Raw genomic sequence first — 6,000 nt, forward strand, 5'->3', positions numbered from 1 at the left:
AACTCTCAAAATTCCTTCACAAGTGGTTGTAAGTACACATCTATATTATTTCCCGGTGTCTGCTTGCCTGAAATAATCATTTACAAGATTAAAGAAGTGTGCTTCATGCACATCCAATGAGGGAGATTATATGGAATCAAGAAGACTAGCCAAATACTGTAGGTAGAACTCATTGTTCCAAAAGGATTAAAACCATCAGTAGTAAGGACTAAACAAACATTTCGAGGATCGAAGCGAATCTAGAGTTAGTCCTATCAAATGTCTTTCATACCTTACCATCCCTTGGATGCCTCATCAACCCATCTGGGTTACCGCCTAAAGCATGCCATCTCATATGTTCCGTAGTCTTGCAACATATAAATAACCTTTTCAACCTTGGTTTCAATGGAAAGTAACACAGAACTTTTGCAGGTTGCTTATTTTTTTTTGGAATTTCATTTAGACGTGCCACAATGCTTACATGCTTCCAATTCTAAATCACCTTCCCAGAATAGCATACAGTTATTTGGACATGCTGGTATTTTGGTGTAGTCAAGACCAAGTGTGGTAATTATTTTTTTGCCTCATAAAAAGAAGGAGGTATCTTTGTATCTTCAAACTCATCTCTCAAAAAATCTAGTATCATGGTCATTTCCTTGTCACTTAATTGACAATAGACCTTTACATAATACAATTTTATTAAAAACTCCAGCTTTGTGTACTTGCTCCCTTCATACGATGTTTCACTTCCATATTTAAGAAAATCATTAAAGTCACCAGATTCGTTCTTACACCCCTGATTTGATGTTTTAGTTGAGCCCAATGGTTGAGATGTCCCTGCATAATCTACTTGCTGACTATACTACCCAAATGCATTATTACTCATTATTTCTATTGGATTTTCTGGATGAGTCATCTCTTGCATAACCGCTTTATCCCCAGAAGACTCTAATACCTTTTTCTCACCATGAATATCCTAAATAACATAATTTTGAGGGAATGGATTACAAATAAAATCATCATACACCACCTCTCTAGTTTTTCACTTACGAAAATGACATATAGGACATGGACATTTTATTATATCTTCCACAACCGCATTCTTAAACACAAAATCAAGAAATTTTCTCAACCCAAACTTGTATTCTTCTGAGTTTTGAAGCTTTCTAATTCATGATTGATCCATTAAAAACTAATAAGAAAATTAACATGGATAGTTCACAGTATACCTCAATACAAATACCCCAAGTGCAGGATCACCTTTAGATTTTGTTGTACTTGCAATCCAATTCAACAACTTCAAAATTCTCTTTCAAATCTAATTAATTCCAGAGACTGACAGAGGAAAGAAAGAACTCATGAAGAATCTCACAAAAACCAACTTCTATATATATGCTTGTTCGTATGAGGAAGGATCAAACAAACAGTAGAGAAAGGAGGGTATAACTTCAAACCAAGAAAACCTAAACAGAAGAAAAGAATTTTGATAAAATCATATTTCTTCTACGGTTGAGCTTATGGAGGAGGGACTTGCGCTTTAATTCCATGCTTTTCACCGTATATGGTGCTTTTAATGAGTATATTAATATTAATTATAAAAAACTTTAAAGTATTTTGTGACAGTTATTAATTATTAATATATGATATTTTCTTCTCTTTCGATTATTGGTTATATATTAATGAGAATATATACTTGATAAATTTTCAATTTCTCAACACAAAAAGGTCAAGAATTTATCTTATATACATTTTTGAAATTAGAAAATAACATTTAGGAATAACAATTATATCTTTGAGGTTGTAAATACCTTTTCCCTCTATTCATTTATCTTCGAGAAATTTTGGTTCTTATTGATAGTTTCAAGCTATGGGCTTTGCAGGTATTATTATATAAATAATTATACTATTAAGTAATATCTTTGAGTTATAAAATAAAAATAAAAATACAGTATAATAGTTCTTGAATATGATTAATTTGATAATATTTAGCTCGATTAACAAAATGTGAATATTTTCATATAGAAATCCGCTAACACAAACATTGTTAGTATAAAAGTTCTACAGTAAAATATTGACGAAAACATAAATCTAAACAACACATACATTTAAGTTTGGTTTTGATCAATGCACGACTTCTGGAAGTCTTGTCTTGGGGCTTTTGGTGTGGTTTTCTCATTTTATTTTAGTTTGGGTGATTGACCAACTTGTCAAGACTTTCCGAAGTGCCATCATAACCCTTGATTCCTATATTGTGACACATAATTATTAGACCATAGTTTATTGCTAAAAAACATTGCTAGGATAGCATGACTCACTTTGCTCTTTAAGCTAAATTTTTCCTCGAGCTTTCTTTCATATCAATGTGCCATAAAAAAGTGTTTCATTTGTTTGAAAAAATATTTTCAGCCTCTAGACATTATCATACAAATGACCTGAGCAAAACAAATCGAAGAGCATGGGTATCACAACTAACAACATCTTTACACGGTCAATAACCATTGGTCATAATACTTTGGGGCTTGAGTAAAGCCTTTTTATTGGTTAATGTGTCACCTTCATAACCTATAAATAATATGTTGCTCACACTTTGTAGGACATTTTGATTCCAACTAGTACAATAACAACACATTTATACTCCAATTTCAAGAAAACACTAACAACACATTATAGCATTTGTACAAGTAACGTAAGATGATCATAATTATCACCTCGACTAATAATTTTATTGGGCATTCAGAGACTCATTTCTTATTAATTGTGATTTACGGACTACTATTATCATTCAAAAAAAGTATACTAACTTTAGCTTATCAACTCTCTCGGCCAAATCTTATAGAATAGCCTTTGACTAAATTTATTTTTCTATAGCACCTTTTTTTCTCTTACTACTAGTATTAAATTGGGGTGGGGAGCGAAGAGAACTAGAAGAATGATTTTTGGATCAACGAGCTATTTTATCCTAATAAATAAGAATCAACGAAATATGTCTATCCATGAACATTAATTTTTTGTTTCTATCTTTTGGGGATCTCTCCATACATATAGATTTTTTCTTATGAAATGATATGATTGGCTAGCAAACACTCCAAAATTATGTTCAATCTTTTCTTCAATTATCATAAAATGACAAGAAATTTTCAAATGAAAAATTATTAGACCACAGTTTGTTGCTGAAAACGTTGCTAGAATAGGGTGGCTTTCTTCGCTCTTTAAGCTAAATTTCGCGGTATCATTACAATCATGTGATACATCTTATAGAATCATTGCAAGGTTACTATTTTTGACGGTCTTTCTGGTGCAATGGACAGCATGGCTTGATTTAAGAGGAATATCATTACACGTGTCATGTGGTATTTTACACTGGGCTTTCACAACTGTTGTCTCGAAACTGGGAGAGGAATTGATTTTTAACAAAAGCTTGCCAATTGTGTTGAAGCCTGAACTGTTAGCCCATATGTTATTGGGCCTTTAGTTTATGGACCTTTAGGTTATTGGCTATGTATATATATAGCCTACTCTTGTTTTAGTTAGTTTTATGCTTTTCAGATTATATTGTAAACCTTAGCCTTTCTTCCCTTCAATAAAGTTCTATTAACATGGTATCAAAGCCAAGTCCATCCCCGTTTTGGGCTCCCGGTCCATGCGCCAGTGCTAGTTGGGCCTGGGCGTGAGGGGGGTGTTAGAGTGGGTAAAAGTCCCATATTGGTTGGGGAATGGACTAGTGGTTTGCTTATATGGAGTTGGGTAATCCTCACCTCTTGAGCTAGCTTTTGAGGTTGAGTTAGGCCCAAGGTTCATTCTTGACTTCTGATTCTGTTTGTGTTATACAGGACCAACACACTCAGAGGGTGATTGGGACCGGCCGTAGGTTGGGGGAACTCTATGTCTTGGAGAATCTCAAAGTGTCTGTAGTTGCTGCCTCTAGCATAGATTTATCTTCTTTTCGTTTGAGTCCTTTGTCTTCTCAGTTTTATCTTTGGCATTCCAGATTAGGACATGTGTCAGTTTCACGTTTACGTTTTTTGGTCTCTAGTGGTGCTTTGGGTCATGTGAACACTAGTGATATTTCAGATTGTAGTGGTTGTAAACTGGCAAAATTTTCTGCCTTACCGTTTAATAAAAGTGTGTCTTATTCTGTTGCATCCGTTCGACAGTGGAAGATATTTCAGATGAATGTCAAGAATGCTTTTTTGAATGGTGATCTCCACGCGGAAGTTTATATGACTCCTCCCCCAGGTATTGACCACCAGCCAGGTGAAGTTTGTCGGCTTCGAAAAGCTTTATATGGTCTCAAACAAGCCCCTCGTGCTTGGTTTGAGAAATTCTCCACTGTTATTACTTCCCTTGGATTTGTCCCGAGTAACCATGATTCAGCATTGTTTGTTAGATGTACAAGTGCAGGGCGAATTCTATTGTCCTTATATGTAGATGATATGATTATTACTGGTGATGATCATAGTGGTATTGAGTTATTGAAGCATGATTTGGCTCATCGATTTGCAATGAAGGACTTGGGCTTGCTGCGTTATTTTCTGGGTATTGAGGTGGCTCAGTCTAAGAAAGGGTATCTTCTTTCTCAGACTAAGTATATATCTGACTTGTTTACACGGGCGCGTCTTTCTGACAACAGGACTGTAAATACTCCCCTTGAAATCAATGCACGTTACTCTCCTAGTGATGGTGTTCCATTATCAGATCCGAGTCTTTATCGGACTATTGTGGGTAGTTTGGTTTACCTTACGGTTACTCGTCCAGATATAGCACATGCAGTTCATGTTGTTAGCCAGTTTGTTACTGCTCCTACTTCTGTGCACTGGGGAGCTGTACTTCGTATTCTAAGGTATCTTCGTGGCACTCAGTTTCAGAATCTCTTGTTTCCCTCGACGTCATCTCTCGAGTTGCGAGCCTATAGTGATGCTGATTGGGATGGAGATCGCAATGATCGTAAATCCACCACTGGTTTTTGTGTGTTTCTTGGAGACTCTTTAATCTCGTGGAAGAGCAAGAAACAAGATGTTGTCTCTAGATCTTCCACGGAGGCTGAGTATCGTGCTATGGCTGTGACTACATGTGAGATTATTTGGTTACGTTGGCTTCTTGCAGATATGGGGGTTCACATTTCTATGCCTACTCCCCTGCATTGTGATAACAAAAGTGCGGTACAAATTGCAAAGAATTCTGTCTTCCATGAGCGTACGAAGCACATTGAGATTGATTGTCACTTCACCCGTCATCATTTACAGCTCGGGACCATATCGCTTCCTTTTGTTCCATCGTCTTTGCAGATTGCTGACCTTTTTACGAAGGCTCAGTCGGCATCTCGATTTCGTTTTTTGTGTGACAAACTCTCAATGCTTATTGCTGTTGCATTGTGAGTTTGAGGGGGGATGTTAGCCCATATGTTATTGGGCCTTTAGTTTATGGACCTTTAGGTTATTGGCTATGTATATATATAGCCTACTCTTGTTTTAGTTAGTTTTATGCTTTTCAGATTATATTGTAAACCTTAGCCTTTCTTCCCTTCAATAAAGTTCTATTAACATGAACAACTCTTTTTCTGCGTCAATAGTATACAATAGTTGCTGGCCCTGTTTTTTCTCTGTTTTGGTTCGATAAGCTGTTCAAAGTGTGTGAAACAGATATGGTCGTGTTGAAGTTCTATTAAAGACCAGCAAAAAGTCAATTTAATTAGAGGTAGTGAAGTGCTCTAACTTGACATTATAATCTAAATATCTAGTATAAATGAAATGATAAAAATTGCAAAATCTAAACTAAGGGTCACAGATTTAGATATCTCATGCCCTATATTCTTTTCAACTGGACCTCTTTGTTGCTCCATTTAATGTCAATATTGAACTCCTGACCAAAACTGCAGGTTCTATATAAATTTGGGAAGATTTTTATATTCCATCTCACTTTTGAGCTCCATGATATCGTTACATCTTGCTTAGTGTTATCTCTTCTTCCCTTGAATATCACTGTGCGCGGTTGGGAGTTAAAATTGTCTGAACTACAGGCCAT

This window comes from Capsicum annuum, unplaced genomic scaffold, assembly GCF_002878395.1.
Source record: "Capsicum annuum cultivar UCD-10X-F1 unplaced genomic scaffold, UCD10Xv1.1 ctg83390, whole genome shotgun sequence".
NCBI classification, from domain to species: domain Eukaryota; kingdom Viridiplantae; phylum Streptophyta; class Magnoliopsida; order Solanales; family Solanaceae; genus Capsicum; species Capsicum annuum.